This window comes from Lacerta agilis, chromosome 1 (genome assembly GCF_009819535.1).
Source record: "Lacerta agilis isolate rLacAgi1 chromosome 1, rLacAgi1.pri, whole genome shotgun sequence".
Taxonomy (NCBI): Eukaryota; Metazoa; Chordata; class Lepidosauria; order Squamata; family Lacertidae; genus Lacerta; species Lacerta agilis.
The window spans coordinates 89,536,993-89,553,891 of record NC_046312.1 but is presented as its reverse complement, the minus strand read 5'-3'; the positions used below and the strand labels follow the sequence as shown (position 1 = coordinate 89,553,891).

The 16,899-nt window shown below is 43.2% G+C and overlaps 1 protein-coding gene across 8 annotated transcripts in view; it reads left to right on the top strand.

Moving 5' to 3' along the window:
• The first annotated feature begins 1,150 nt into the window (after positions 1-1,150).
• Positions 1,151-16,899, top strand: part of SEMA5B (semaphorin 5B) — a 333,647-nt gene continuing 317,898 nt past the window's right edge. For 4 of the 8 annotated variants that reach the window (XM_033162615.1, XM_033162631.1, XM_033162594.1 and 1 more), the window contains exon 1: positions 1,152-1,499. The gene's annotated coding sequence lies outside the window, so the exon portion shown is untranslated. Of the gene's footprint in view, positions 1,500-1,823; positions 2,015-16,899 lie in introns of those variants that run through there. The other 4 variants (XM_033162647.1, XM_033162663.1, XM_033162656.1 and 1 more) reach the window with 3 other exon arrangements.

Below are 16,899 nucleotides of genomic sequence, written 5' to 3'. Positions count from 1 at the left end.
TCCCAAGCGCCCCCTAGGCACCATGCCCAGAGCAAGGTACAGTTTTCTGTGCTGCGCGCGCGCGCACACGCACATTTATTTCTTATCCGTTGCAATTTTTGTTTTACATATCGATGCGATGCTTTTTGTGTGTGAGCGCTTGGGTGTTCTTCCTAGGGATTTTCTAATCGTTCCATTAAAGGGGTTGACTCGTCTCTCTAATACCGCACCTCCAAATCTGACCTAGGGGGTAGGGGTGGGGTGAGGCGTCTCTTTAATTAGCCCCTTACTGCCCTCTACGGTCCACGTTTCTGCTGCAAGCCGAGCTCTTCGGCGCTTTCTGCTATCCAAGGGATTGCAACACTGCCCCACCTGCCCATACACTGAAATGGGGTGGATAGCTCGGGGGCCGCGTTTGCAACCACAGGGCAAAGATCTTCTGTTTATTTTACAAAGGCTCAAGTTTCCACTCGCTGGAACTTCCTTGCTGTTTCAAGCCGCCTTCTCACTGTCTCCAAAGGCTTCTCCCCCGCCAGCTCAGTCCGGTTTCCCCCCGGTAAGCAGCGGCACCAGCAGTTCTCTCCCTAGCTATCAGTTCTGATTTCGAATAATACCCCACGCTTAAGGAATTAAAAGAAAATGCACATTTCGCAGCCTGCTTCTTCCCGCCCCCAGCTTCTTTTTGCATTTCTGTCCTTGGTCATTTGCCCTGACCCAGCACAGAACATCCATGCATTTGCAAGAGGCAACTCGTACTGTCGGGCTTGCATACAGGTAGACAGGCAGGCGCGGGAACGGGGGTGGGGTAGTAACAGCGGCAAACCACGCGGTCGGTAAATCAGATTCGGTATAAGCGATCGTTCTAGGATGATGTAAACGAGGTGAGAAAAATTGATGAAAATCTCATGCACTCAAAACAGAGTTCAAAAAGATCCCCAAACATTATTTTCCAAAGGAGGCGCTGGCCGGTTTTCTTTAAGAGCCATTATCAAACGGTGGAAGCTTCGGCATATATCTAAATTCCCACTACCAGGCGGGAGCTGCGCGTAAATAAGTGCCCTGTTAACTCTTGAATTGGTTAGTTGACATCAGTGCAGAGTGAGAGCTGGCAGCCCCTTTTGCTCCCTCCTTCCCTCCCCCCCTTTGCGTCTCCTCCCCTCCTGATGGAAAAGGGTTGAAGCGTTTCTGATAGGAGCCTGGACTGCTCCTGGCTGGAAGGGAGAGGGGGACAGAAAGAGAGAAGGGAAACAAGGCGGGTGGACTCCAGCCGAAACTCCGAGGCGGCTGCAGTTCGCAGCGGACTCTGCTTGCTTGGCGGCGTTCGGGACTCAGGAGGCCCCCACGGCAGCTTGTAGGATCGCTGGGCTTTCTCGAGGGCTGTTGTTTTTCTGGGATCTTCCGCGCGACCCCCCTCCCTCCCCACCGTATTACGTCTGCCGCCGCGGTAATTTCCTTCAGTGTAAAGATGTGCGTGTGAACGCTTGCAAAAGCTCTATCGCCCTGGAGACCTCAAACAAAGGGTAAGTCGAACCGCGTCCACTGTATGAGTGGTGGCATGCATGCAAGGGGGGAGAATATTTTAAAATATGCTACCCACCCTCCGCATTCGACGTGCAAGAAGAAGTTGCAAAGTTTAGGAACTTGGAGTTGTGGGGGGTAGGGGGGAGGAGTCCGGGGAGGGAGGGAGGTGCAGTTGCCTCGGCAGAAGGATGGAGACGCAAAACCTTTTTGTTTGAAGAGCGAGTTTGAAAGAAAAGCTTTGCTTCATTGCGTGGCCTCGTCTGTTTTAGTCCCCTTTAGCAGCAAAAGCACAAGGGGGAATGGAGCTGGGCTGGCCGTGGTGGTCTGTTTGTTGTCTTAATGGCTTCTGGGATGCATTGTAGTCTTGAACGTGCAGTGTACCAGGTTAAGGGGTCCCCTGACGTCCCTCTGTTCTCCGCGCACTCCCCCCCCCCCGGCTTTAGCGGCGGTTGTGGAAACCAGGGGTGGTCTCCAAGCAGTTGAGACGCTGAAGAGGAAATTAACTAAAAGCTCGGTTAGTGTTGCCTGATTCAGTCTAAATCTCTCTCCCCCCCTCCCATTCCATTCGTGGGGGTTGTAAGGAATAAGATAGCTTGGGGGGGTTACACAGCAGGGTGTGATCCCTGGGAGCGAAGGGCCGGTAGAGAAGCAAAATATATTATTATTTTCTTTTCTTTCTTTTTTTGTTCACGTGGTAATTTGCCTTTGTGGTAGGGGTGGCCCATTAACTTTCTGCTCACGTCCTGATGAAGATCAAAAGCGGAGGGGAGAGAGGGAAGCAGAGAAGCTTGCAGGGCTCTCTGGTTTTATGCATTGTTGGAAATAAGAGGAAGGGGAGCGGATAGGAGGAGGGAAAAATCCTAAGTCCAAACAGATCTTAGTAGATACAAGACATCCACCCTCTTTCCCTGGTCACTTTTATTTTTATTTTTTTTAAAGTTGCTGATTTAGATCTCTTAACTGTTCCTTCTACTTGCTGCATTGGTGTGCTACCTCATTCAGAATGTTTCTACTAAAAAGCAGGAGCGGGGTGAGTTGTAAGAGAACATTTAAGAGCCTGACAGCTCTCTCCTGCAGCAAATTCTTGACGCCTGCTTGTTTGGGACAGGAGTGGAGGTGGGAGGGAGGCAAAGTGCGAAGATCCATATCTGCACAGGTTTACACCATGGAACTTTGAATTTAGAAACCCATCATTGCACTTTAAAACAAAATCCATCCCATCCTCACTCTGCTCAGTTTCCAGGCATGTGGACTTTCAGCACTTGGTTTCTCTGGATTTTGTTGCGGGGGGACGGACAAAATGGTGTAATGAAGCCCCCGTTCCAAAATCATGCTTATTATTATTATTATTATTATTAAAAAAACATTTCCCCTACAAGTTCATGTTCTGACTGGAAGGCAAAGTTTGTTTCTCCCCCCCCCCCCAATTAATTCCTCTTTTTCATGGCATTGATTGAACTGCAGGCAGAAAAGGCATCCAGTTGAATGAGTTTGAAGTCTGGTTATCATGTCTTTCACTCCCTCCCCATCTCTTTCAATTTGGTTATTGAATGGAAGGGTGTGGGGTGCCTTGGAAGAAAAAGGGTTCTAGCTAGTTCTTGATATTTTAGGGGAAGGGAATCTATAGAATTGATGAGTTGTGCCCATCACAGAACTGCTTGTGGAGGAGTTAAACTTCCTTCATATGTCTGATCTATAAGGCAAGCGAAGAAGAGTATTCTAGTTGGCAACTGCAGAGAGACTAGGGTGGGAGGTGAATAATTCTGCTGATATTTACGCAAGTTACTCAGGGTTTTTAAATAGCTGCTTCTTTTTTCAACCTCCTCTTGAATCTCATGTTTCTTTCCTTCTGACTGAAACTTTCCCCTCCTCTTTCAGATTGGATTGTATGATTAATAGACTCTGCAGAGCAAAACAGATCAGGCAGGGGAGGATATGTGTTTAAAGCCTTGAGTGTTGGATCAGTCAGCAGGAGTGGTATTATTATTATTATTATTATTATTATTATTGTTATTATATTAATCATTCCAGATATATATGTTGTTTGTTGTCCTGACATTCCTTGTTGGGTTGGGGTATAACTTTGCAGTACCACCCGATGTCGTGCAAAAATGCTTTAAACGAGTTCTGGTGGCATTAGTTTCGAGAACAATTTATTCCGTTGTCAAAGTTTGCGTTAAGAATTGCCAGGCTGCTCATACTTAGCACACTGTTGTGTTAAGGGATTGTTCCTTATTCCCATATATGACAGGCTGCTGATCCTACCTAGAACATAAGGTGTGGCCCTTGTTTTTCAGAGTTACCGTGGTCTTTGGCACTTAAGCAGAATGAGCACTGTGGAGTCCCATATCCTTGAATTTTTGCTACCATCTGTCGTCAGGTGTGTGTATTATGAGTGCATCACCAGCTTCCTCTTCTGTAAAGCTTGATAAATGCGTGACAAACTTTTTCTGGAGATCTGTTGGGGTTTCATCGTTTTCCTTGAACACGTTTTGCTGTGAAAAAGATACACCGACTGAAAAGTTTTAGTGGAAATCCAGGCTGTTGACTTTGCTTGGCAAAAGGGGGCAGCATCAAACAGCACCTTTACCATCTTCGAGTGTCTGTGTATGTATTCCATCTTAAACATTGAATAACACGTGCAGTTCCTATTATTGGCTTATGATTTTCGGATGATCTCACTTGGCCCATGTTTTTTTTATTTTAATAGTACTCCTCATCTGTGTAAAAAGTTATACAATGAAGACATGATAGTTTGTTTTGTAAGGGAGAAATTACTGCTGATTACAGAAATGGAAAAAGCTAAAAACAGCAGCAAACAAAATCAATATGTGCAGCAGCAGAATCAAAAGCTTGTTTAAAAAGGGATTTTTGCTAGTGAAGCTCACCCTTTATGTTCCCACTTGAGCCTTTCAGTCTGTGGAGCAGACACTTCTACAAGTGCCATGTGATGTCCATTCTGCACATGCAAGGAATTGATATTTTAGTGTGGGAGCACCTACCCCCTGCCTAGTGACATTAGGCAATAGGCAGGCACCATCACTATATTCATCTTCATACCTGCTAAAAACCTTTTTGTTTAGGTAAGTCTACCTAGACATGTAACTTTAAGAGGTAATTTTTTATTACATATGGCTGTTTTAAAACTGCTGGTTTTATAGATATTTTGACAAAAAATACACCAGGTTGTTTTTAATGTTTGCTTTTATTGGTATTTTTAATTAAAAAAATTAATCCAGGGGTCAGCAAACTTTTTCAGCAGGGGGCCAGTCCACTGTCCCTCAGACTTTGTAGGGGGCTGGACTACATTTTGAAAAAAATAATAATGAATGAATTCCTATGCCCCACAAATAACCCAGAGATGCATTTTAAATAAAAGCACACATTCTACTCATGTAAAACACGCTGATTCCTGGACTGTCCGCGAGCCGGATTTAGAATGTGATTGGCCAGATCCAGCCCCCGGGCCTTAGTTCGCCTACCCATGTTTTAATCAAATGCTTAGAGTTTTTCTGTTGAGTAAGCAGTAGATAACATTTTGTTAAATAAAAGGGAAGGTAATCTAAGCACTGGGGGTAGAGAGTTTTCCACGTATGAGTTGCCACCATAGACAAAGTATTTTTGTAGGTAGTCATGGACTTAGACTGCAATCCTACATCCACTTACTGTATCTGGGAGTAAACACCACTGAAGGCAAGAGGGTTTGTGTCTGAGTAAATATGCATAAAAAATCATGATAAACTGATTTAAATTCCTGGTTAAAATGCTGTGTGGATGGTGTTTCAAGAACGCAGAACAAAGCCCTCAATTTAGCCTGTTCATAAATTATCTTCCACATAATTTCTATCATTTCTTTTCACATTAGAAAGAGAAATGAATGTTTTGTTCTTTTGTCCTTAGCATCTTTTGAGAACTCATTTAATTTAATTGGAAAATTGAAAGTGTATTAGTGTATGTGTGTGTAAAAATAAATCTGTTTGCTAGTCTTATTTTGAATGCTGAACTCTGGCAAACTCCTGGCTTTCTTCATCAGACACAGTGTTTTATTCTATGCAATTCACTTGCCTAACTTTACAGGATTAGTTTTTGGATTTCACATCCTGGGAGGGCCTTGTCAAAACATTGGGGCTGCTTTCATTGTTTAGTTTTAGTGTATCTTCAGCTTTTCTATAATATTTATTCTGATAGGCTCTACAGAAGCCTGATCCAAAGTGCATTGAAGTCAGGGAAGGTATCCTCATTGTTTTCTCTCACAGAATTTACAGGATTTATGATCACACCATAAGGACATAAGCATAAAGATGTCCTCCTCTATTTCTTGTGTTTTGTAATGGTGGCCCCTGTTGATTCTGATTTTGTTTTAGGTTGGTTTTACTAGTTCATTTGTTCTAGAAGGCTGCTAGTGGCTGTCTCATTCCTCCTCCTGGGTTTCTGTTCTCTTTGCTAAGCCAGGGGTCAACATCTTTTTGGACCAGTAGGCATATACTGAATTATGAGAGAGTACTGTGGGAGCCAGTCACAAAATGGACATAGACAGGGGTCAGCAAACTTTTTCAGCAGGGGGCCGGTCCACTGTCCCTCAGACCTTGTGGGGGGCCGGACTATATATATATTTTTTGGGGGGGGGGAATGAACAAATTCCTATGCCCCACAAATAACCCAGAGATGCATTTTAAATAAAAGCACACATTCTACCCATGTAAAAACATGCTGATTCCCGGACTTAGAAGGCAGTTGGGTCGGATCCAGCCCCCGGGCCTTAGTTTGCCTACTAATGGCATAGCATAACACAACATGGCTGCTATGTGGAGCATGGCATAAAACAAAATTAGAGACTACAATCATGGTGAAACTTTTCCATATTAGTAAACATTAAGCCTGTTTAATTTCTGCCTGCCATACAAGCTGTTAAGGGCAAAAGAGCCCAGTTTTGCCCAATGCCAACCCTAAATCAAAACCTAGGCTGCCATTCTGTACTCCCTGTTGTTTCACATTAGCCTTTTTGAGGGAATACTGATTGTGGAGCTGTATTGGCAAAAAAATAACTTATAAGCAAACCCACCACAGAAAAGATACATCCTGGTTGCTAGGGGGAAAGAGAGGACAAACTATGGAGATCCCAAGGACCACTAGATAAGAAAGAAGCAGGAAAAGTGCAGATCTTTAGGACTCCAGGGATTCCTATTGCTTGGTGTCCAAGCAACTTACTTATCAATCATACCTCTGATGCCACTCTTACAAAGGTTGCTGCACACATTTCTTCATAACTTGATATCTAGGGAGGCTAGAGACTTAACTCTTAAAACAAAGAAGATGAAAGCTTGAAGTCTGGAGTCTCTGCCTGGGGGTGCCAGGAGTCTCTGCCTGGGTGAAGGCCACCCCATGTGCCATGGTGTCCCTGGGTGCTGTGTTGGTGACTCTTCGTAGAGCAAGCCATGGACTAGCAGTGAACAGTAGGAGAGACTGAAACAGGATCTGGAAATATCCTGATGCAGAATCCAATGAATCCACTTTAAAAATTCTGGAATGAATGGAGGAACCTATTCCTAGGTGAATGCATAAAGGGTAACAAAGAATACAGTACACACGGTCTTAAACTTGGCTTGATCTACATACGCAGAGACTGTAATTTCAAAGAATTTACTGGTCAGACGTTTGAAATCTGAGCTGAGTAAACCTATGTCTAACAGGAAATAAGTTATTTCCCACAGATAAGCAGCCTTTTTATAGTCGGATTTAATTTTAATATACCAAACTGAGAAATTGGAATTCTCCATATATTCAAAGCTCATTTTGGCATTTACAGCAAAAATTACATCACGGATGTAATTGCAGTTAGAAATACCTTGATGACATTACAGGGGAAATTTAATAAGTTGCTATCAGGCTGTCGCAACATGGTGTCCAGCTTTTTGCCTTTGTTCCCGCTATGGCCAGGTTAGGTGCCCATGGGAAACCCAGAAGCGGAATTTCAGAGACTCAGGCTTTCCATTTCTGCAAAATAGAACATCTGAAGTCACTGAGCTTGTATGTAATTATTAATTCATGCGTTCATTTTTCATATTTATGACCTTGTAACACCCAAGGCGACATACAGGAAAGAAAACAACTGTTCTCACACTAGCCTGAATTCTCAGGACTGCTGGCTGTAGATTGCTTTCTCACCAAGCAACATATTTTGCATCACACTAGCATCCTTCCAGTATGTTTCAATTTAGTGTTTTCAGTTTTCTCTCCCTGCTGATGGAGCTTAAACTTCTTCCATGGAGATGTGTGAATTTCCCCCCTTTTGTGTGGGACCTAGAGGCATGGAAAGAGGATGCTTGTGTCATTTGCACAAATCCTGTCGCTGCTTTCACATGACATAGATAAGCAGTGGCCTCTTGTTAGCATTCATAGCCTTTATAGCAACTTCACAGAGCAAAGTGACTTGCAGTCTCTATGCTTGGTTTCTCGGGGTGACGTCTGAATATTATTGTTTTGCAGATGGGCAGCCAAGACTGAGAGGGAAGGACTTGCCCAATGCCAAACAATGAGCCAAACTGGGGTTTGAATCCAGTCTTCCTGACCTTTCAGCCCAACAGAATGGGCTATGCCTTGATAAGACCACCTTGTCAAGGAATAAAGCAAGCAACTACCTGGAAATCTTAAGTGTGCATTTTTACTGAACAGCTGGAGTCTGCCTGTTCTGGCTTGTGGGAGGTGGGGGGAGGACTTCAGCAGCACACAGGGGCTCTGCCCATGCATGGGTCAGAAGCTGCAGCCGTCTAATTTTCATTATCCTGATTTACTACCTGAGTGCCTTTCAAAGGTATTGCGGTGAGGTACAGCTGCCCTTGTGCTTATCATTTATCATGCCTGCAAGGGTTGCACTCTGCTCTTGCAATGTCTAGCTTGAATTTCAAACACAGTACCTGTTAATTTGTTTCCCATCCCTCTAAGCAAGCAGAGAGGGATCAACTCTGCAAAAAGCAAGCCTCATTCTGTCCTGTCCTGGTCAGTGCATGCTTTACTGCTGGAATGCAAGAGGCTCAGCATTCCTTCCTTTCCAAGAATTGTACTCTTCTTCACAGTGTATAGATAATTATTATAAACAACACCTTACAACAATATTCCAGCTTAGTTCCCAGCCTTTTTGCTTTCTACAATTGACTATTCCCTAAATGCACTGCAAAGGTAGCTGCGGCAACAGTTAGTTATTATGATGTTTATCTAGTTCAGATGTACTCTGAATCTCCCCTGGTTTCTTGTGTGGGGTGGGGGGGGGACTTGTAAGCAGTTGTATGAACTACAGGATTTCCCCATTCATATTTTCATTTATGAATGTGTATATTTCATTTCTGAATCACCCTTCCTCCCAATGGAGCCCAGGGTGATGCACAATATAATAGAGCAGCAAAGTACATCCAATAAATAAAACACATAAATATCTATAAAGTATCATAACCATGAAAATGCAGTAACCAGCTGCAGCTGTTGGGCGAAAAGGCAATCAGCAACACATGTGCTTTTGCATTGCTTAAATTCTCTTGTCCTTCGATTGCTCCTTTATTATGTCACTATCTCAAGGATGGAGAGCAACACCCATCATTCTTGATATTGACTATGCTGCCTTATGGGAGTTGGAGTCCAACAACTGGAAGGCCATAGGTTCCTCACTTGTAGTCTGTCTTGCATAAAGATATTTTCCTTTGCTTTGTCTGCAGATATGCAATGATAAGCAGTCATCTGCCAGGGTGTCTTTGTTTGATGTATAGGGGAGGCGAGAACCATTCAGTTAAGTAACCCTCCATTTATAATCTAAAGAGATGTAGTTGTCCCGCATGATCATCTGTTCATATACAGTGGGCCACAGAAGTAAAAGAGCAAGTTGTGCTTCCTCTGTATCTTTCCCTTCCTTGTGGTTATATCTGACCAGATATGGCCTGGCTTATGCAGTTGCTGGCAAGCTCTGATCTCCACATGGATTTAAGTACCAGTACCTACTTGAATTAACACTTAATTTGGTGATGAGACATTGTGTGCCTTTTTGCTTGTGTTATTGAATAAAATTAGAGGGTAGGGTAAAGTGGTGTAATTTTATTGTGGCATTTTTCCATAGTCACCAAAAGGCTTTGCAGAAGTTGGCAAATTCATTATACAAATGGCTTGGGTAGTTCTTGATCTGTATAAAAGTGGCTGATATAATATTACATTCCATTATTTGGGCTCATAAGAAATACAGTATAGTATTTTCCCTTGAAGAGTAACTTGCTAGCTGTATGGTGTGGTTCAGCACTGGGAAAATAAAACATAGTATTTTAAATGGTGTTTGCTTTTTCTAATATGTCTTTGAAATACTGAAAAGTCTTAGATTTGGAATGAGCTGTTCAAACCTACTTATCTTGGAGTTGCCTTGTACGGCTAGGCTTCGCTGCATTGCCTTTGAGAATTATGAGTTCATTATACTACTGCAATGTTAATGGCACTTTGTTTTCTTTAAATTTCTTCTTCATATTTATTTATTGATTCTTCATTTGGACACAATTTCCCAGGTAATGATGGCACTGAATAGATGGAGCAAGTTAATTTGTAGAGGCCCGACAATAGTGTGCTGCCTTCTGTTTCTGTCTGAGAACAATTACAGTGGTAGAGTTCAAATGCAGAGGCACCCAGAACTCTAAAATACTCCAAAGAACAATAGGACAAAAAAGTTGGATTGCCATTTTGGTTCATATTATTAGGGCTCCATTTTCACTCTTCCTGTGCTTCCTCCAACCTGATCCTTTCCTCATTGCATACACATTCACAGTCATTTTCCCTCTCAGTTCTGTGGGGCCATGCATTTCCATGCTCTCCTTCTCCACCCTTCAGCCAGCTTCTCTCTCTCCCTGCACTTCATTGCCTTCCTCTGCACTTCCCACTACTCCGTCATGTTTCTGTTGGTGATGAGCCGCCATCTTGTTCACCTAGCGCCTGCCATGTGTGCTGGCCTCGTTCTAAAAGCCCAGCAGAGAAAGAAGTGGAACTCAATGTACTGATGCTTCCCCACAAGCCTGCAGTGTATTATGGGACGTCCGTAAAAGTCCTATCCCATCTCATATTATATTGGCGCTGTCAGGTTGTATGATCATCCAAATTAAATCTCTGCAGAACAAGATGATCGTAACCAGCAGGACTATGCATCAGGAGCAAAGGGTATCTGCTGCTGCCAACAATGGCTAAGTTCAGAATAGAGGACGAAAAGCTTGAACCCAAGGGACTGCTCTTTACACACAATTTCCCGCGATTTTATTGAATATGCACTGCCCGGTCCTGGGTGTAGTCTTCTGATGTATGGAAGTGCTATTAAAGCACTATATTTTATATTGTTGCAAGTTTCGCTGGTGAAGGATGGGTGATAATTACTGCTACTGTAATGATAACTAACTTATTCTTCATACTGTTGGAAAGGGTTCTTATTTTAACAGAAGGGTGGATGAAATTAGCAAGTAGAATTTATAAATGACATTGCCACCTGACATTGTAAATTATTACATTATCATTATTATATATTCATAACGTTTAAATATAATCCTGTGCAGTTTTCATGTTCACTGTACTTCCCTATGCACTAGGTGATGAGAGGAGGGAAAAGTAGTTTGCTTTAAAAAGATGAAAGTGGTTTGACTGAGGCATCACTTACCATATGACCAATACATGTTTAATTGTCCCAATGATGTGCTTGGTGAAGCAGGTTTTGCAGGTTTTTGGATCAGCCGAAAACCTGCAAAACCTAATTATTAGAGCCTTCTTAACTTTGAACCACCTTTAATTCTCCGAAAAGCTACCGTCTGTCTTTGCAGCCTAACCTGAGCTATATTGGATCCATACTTGGTTCTGGTAGACTAATAAACAAATACTAGTGAGCTGGCCATTTTAGATATAATTTCCATTTTTACATCTAAGCGTGCAGCCAGCCAGCATCTGTTTAAAATGTACTGAAATAATTTAGGCATCTTCTGTTTATTTCCAATGGCAAAGCTAACACACCGCTTGGTTATGCTGGGTTGAGAGACATAATTAAAAGCCAATAGATCGTGAAAAATTGCAGGCTTATCGGAGCAGCCGAGCCAGATGAAAAGCAAGTTGAGCCATGGCATGTTTGCCATTGAGGTGTAGCAGAAAGAGCATTTGGAAGAACGCTTCATATGCTGCTTCAAAATGGTGCTTTCCTCATGGCCAGCTTCTGGAACAGATTATCATGATTGTAGGAAGCACTTCAAAGCAGATTGATGTGGTAGGATATTTTACTCAAAACTTTGCCTTTCACAGAACAGAAACTGCAGATGTATTCGCAAGCTGCATGGGCCCAATAACAACACTTCTTTGTTTTTTAAAAAGGACCACTGCAGATTCACACTATGCAAAACACAATTTTAGATTTGCCAGGAAGGAAGAGAAGAAGCTGTCTTAGAATATGAGGTTTGTCTATTTGCCCTACTCTCTGCAGGGGTTTGGACAAAGGCCTTTCATAATACCAGCCATTTGGTCCTTTTAACTCATGGGTAGGCAAACTAAGGCCCAGTGCCAGATTTGCCCAATTGCCTTCTAAATCCAGCCCACGGACAGTCTGGGAATCAGCGTGTTTTTTCATGAGTAGAATGTGTCCTTTTATTTAAAATGCATCTCTGGGTTATTTGTGGGGCATAGGAATTCGTTCACCCCCCCCCCATATAGTCTGGGCCCCCACAAGGTCTGAGGGACAGTAGACGGGCACCCTGCTGAAAAAGTTTGCTTACCCCTGTTTTAACTCCATAGGGTTGAGCATGGGACCCTCTGCTTGCAATGCGTTTGTTCTCCCACAGAGCTATAGTTCCTCCCTCTGGTGGGAGGGCTGGTGTTGCCCGAGTCTAGTTGTTGAGTTTGTGCTTAACTTGTGCCTGTGCTGCTCTACAGTGTGGCGTGGTGCAGCCATGATGTAATGCATGGGAAGGTTCAGGCAGGACACCAGGTAGAGTCTCGGCAGGACTCTGGGAGACGCAGAAATCGCTCTTAAAGGAACAAGTTGAAGCTGAGCCCTCATATAGTAACGGCAACAGGTGCAGCCTGATGGTCAGCACAAATTGTGCTGCAAGATTCGGCCCAGCCAGTGTTAGAAACTGAGATGTGAAACTAGGAGCTAAATGGCACCTTAAACCTAGGTTGTGGGTGCAACAGCGGAATGTCTAGGCACTTTTTATAGCAAGAATACAAAGGTGAAAACGAATAAACAGCAGCTAAAATATTATGTTCATTTTTCACATGGTCTAGTCCATGCTTCCTCAACCTTGGCCCTCCAGATGTTTTGAGACTACAATTCCCATCATCCCTGACCACTGGTCCTGCTAGCTGGGGATCATGGGAGTTGTAGGCCAAAAACATCTGGAGGGCCGAGGTTGAGGAAGCCTGGTCTAGTCCTTCCCCTGGCCAACCCCCCCTAATATTCTTAAGAGGGTCTCTTCTCCAGTCTTCAGAGAGTAGCTGGAAGTGAGGAGGCAGAAAAAGGTCCTCCTTTCCTTTCACTCTACAGTTTTAATTGGAAATCTTAGGCACAGTACAGCACCCAGAGCTCAGAAACTGCTCGTGCTAATGAGATTCCCTGTCGTAAAATGTGCCTAGAACAATGGGAGTTTCGGACACTGAGCCCAGCCGCCTTTAGAGTGGCTGGGGAGACCCAGCCAGATGGGCGGGGTACAAATAAAATTATTATTATTATTATTATTATTATTATTATTATTATTATTATTATTATTATTATATCTCCTAGTGCAGTGGAGGCTCAGTTCTTCCAGGGTATGTTACAGCGGGGTCCGAGGATGGCAGTGCCGCATCCTTAGGCCAGGCAGGGGGTACTAACCCCACATGTTCTTTGGGTTAGCAGCACCTATGGGCTTGCCCTTCAGGTTTGGAGTCCTCATCCCTATCTGATGACGAGGACTCCCAACTTCCGCTCCCTGACAGGGTCTGGATTGTGCCATTTCACAGTTGAAGTGAGGACCATATGACTGAATGTTCCTCCACATGAATTATCTCCCCAACACCTAGAAAGTGAGCATGTTGGGGAGAAGGCTATTCGTCCGGCTAGTTGTTTTGCCACTTTGAAAAGGGCCTGTGAGCCAAAAAACGAAGTAGCGCAATCTCTGCTCTACAATCAGTAAATCTGTATAACTGAATGCCAGCTTGAAAGGAAAATGTGGGTTTGCTATAGACACAAAGCCCGGCTGTGTTGGGTTGTGCAGGATGCTGGTGTCTGCCGGTAAATAACTAGTGAGGATTGCTTGACTTGGCTGCTGCAACCATCGCCAAGGAAAGTACCATAAGGCAAGTGCAAAGAGCAAAGATGTAATCTTCTTTAAAGGTGGCTGGTGGTCCTTCTCAGTCCCAGCCGAACTTTTTGTTGCAGTGTTCAAAGCGAGGATGACAGAAACATTTTATATATACAAATACCTGCGGTGCCATGTCTGAGTTCTCTTGCCTAAATGAAATATGCTTTGGGCTGCTTTTGCTCAAGCTGTTTGCTGACATTAGTTAAATCCCCCTAGGACTAATGTTTACAGATGGGAAAAGTAGGGGAAGTAATAGCAGCTTAAGTGATTTGCTCAAGGCTGCCCATGGATCAGTGGCGGAGGATTAACAGAGGCCTGGTTTCAGTCAACTGTGGAAAGCAATCGTGCCTTTTTAGTTTGGTGGAACAATGTAAGAGTTATTTTCTGTTAAGGTGAATCTGTGTTGTTTACGATTGCAAATGCATTGATAATTCAGCTTAGATAGATAGATATATCGAAAGAACAGTAGTAATGTGCCTCGTTACTAGATAGACGAGACGAGCACTCTTCAGCTATCATATGCTTCGGTGATTTTTAAAAATATATGAATAAGGCCTTTAATTGTCTCTTTAAAAAGTTGCAGTTTTGTTCAGTTGCATGTCATGCTGGTAAATCACCCTTAGTTCTCTTTAAAACCAAGCTACAAATATTATTCCCCCCCCCCAAGTTAATTATTTTAACATTTACTGCGCATGCTTCTGCACAGTGGGGTCTGCCTTGATTATTAACAACCATGCTGTGCTCTTCTGTGCAGCTGAGAGACCCCTAGTGGTTGATTTATTTCACTTCAACTAATACGGTAGTGTACCATTGCTATTTCTGTTCCCATATGGCTGCAGCCTATCATAGAATCATAGAGTTGAAAGGGACCACGAGGGTCATCTAGCCCAATCCCCTATTGTTGTATGTCACACACTTAAACAGATTTAATTGCTTACTTCTTTTCCAAGGGCACTTCTGCTTATACAGTAGTGGGGGAGAGGGGCTGACTGGTTTGGACAACTTCATCTGGGACTTCTTACTATTCACATTCCAGTATGCTTTGGGAGAAATCATGACAACTAGACTGGTATCAGACCAATATAAATTAGTGTAGATATGCCTTTGGTGTTTCATGGTTCAAACTGCTTTCTCTTGTTCTACTGCCTCCAAATATCCTTTAGCCGAAGGTTTCTCAAACGTTGGTCTCCAGCTGTTGGACTACAACTCCCATCATCCCTAGCTAGCAGGACCAGTTTTGTTCTACTTGGTTTCTTCACATATACAAGCACAAGTTGCATATTGAGGGAGAGGCAAACAGTTTACACACTTCCCCTGGGTAGCAGATCTACTGCCTCAGATTGGCACTTGGCTCCCTAAGCTGCTCTCAGCCCTTGACTCCAAGCTCGCTTCTACTTCTACCTCAAACTGCTGGTTCTGTTTTTATTATTCTACTTAAAATCTAATTGTACATTCATATATACCTCTCTGTAAACTTGTACAGACATGTACATTCATGTAAAAAGTAAGCTAGCAGGCTAATAAAAGGGAAAACGAGGGGAGAGAGTGAATTTGTAAGAGGAGAGGAGGAAGTTTATGTTTGAATATTGCACTGGTAATAGCTGTTGCAAGACATGGTAAATGAAAGCCACCTTTTGATAAACCTGTTTATGTGGTGTTTATAGTCTGTCTCCCATATTCATGTTAGATAAAATTGTGATGTTTCATCAAGCTGCTCTTTCCATGCTTCACTCTTCCCCAACCTAGTGCCCTCCTGTTGTTGCTGGACTACAGCTCCTGACCTCTGGCCATGCTGGCTGGGGCTGATGGGAGTTGGAATCATTGGAATGCACCCAGTTGGAGAACGCTGCTGCGCACCCACAGATAGCTTACATCAACTCCTCTTCCTTTAGCTTGGGGTAGGGGATTTGGAGATTGAAGAGAAGGACATTCTGGAGAAATTCTGTATACCAAGAAACTGTCTCCTTAGCAAAGTTCACTTAAAGGAACATCCACTAGCCATCACACCCTCCACACTTACCCAGGCTGTTAAAAAATCTTAATGTTGCTTTTTTTTAAAAGCCGAGGCTGTGGTCAGTTCTTTCCTTAAAACAACCTGTTGTGAAAGACTCGACCCCACCTTTATCACATGCTTCTGAAAACACGGAGATACAGTGCCGAGATAGTGAAGGTTAGCCTGCTGAATATCTGCCGTGCAAGTATTTTAAGTTGCAAAACTTGCATTACTGAAAAGCTAGCACCTCTGCCTGCTTTACTTGTTGCATTGCACCTGGAGTGTTCAGGTTCTGTTTACATTAGTTGCCCTCTCTGTCTTTTTGTTGAGAGCATGTTCATTCTGATGTTTGTGGTGTAGTGGTTATAGTGTTGGATTAGGACCTGGGAGACCAGAGTTCATAATGAAGCTCATTGGGTGATCTTGAGCCAGTCACTGCCTCTTAGCCAAGCCTACCTCACAGGGTTGTTTTGAGGATAAAATGGGCGGGGGACACACCCACCCACCATATTTGCTACCTTGAGCTCCTGGAGGAAAGGTGGGAGCTAAATAAAACGAATGAATGATAGGTGCTGCTTTCCTCCTCAACATCATACCTGGCTAGTTGCTTGGATAATAGAAATTCCCACTGCAGCTCCTGCCTGACCTTGCCACTAGTTAAAAACCCTGCTTAGTACCATTTTTCTTTAGCACATGTATATCCTTCAGCAAGTGCAATTTAATCTACTGAATATGTAGCATTTGTGTTGATCCATAATTAATTCATATTTGTTCTCGGAGTCAGTGGATTCCTCTGGTGTAACCTGCTTTCCTAAGTATTTGCTTGTTTAATAAACAGCAGAATAAACAAGTTGGTGGGGAGCAGCAGTTGTTAGGGTTTGTTGTCTGCTTTGAGGGTTAGATAATAAGCACACAGAGTGAAGGCTGTCATTTTTTCCTCTTGTTGCCAAATAATGGACTGCACTAATGCATTCACAGTCTGAGGATCTGCAAGCAGTGTTTAATAACACTTTAAGTTGTTATGCAAAGAGGGACAATTGGATGATAAACTGATGAGGAAACAGGATTCAAATCATGGGC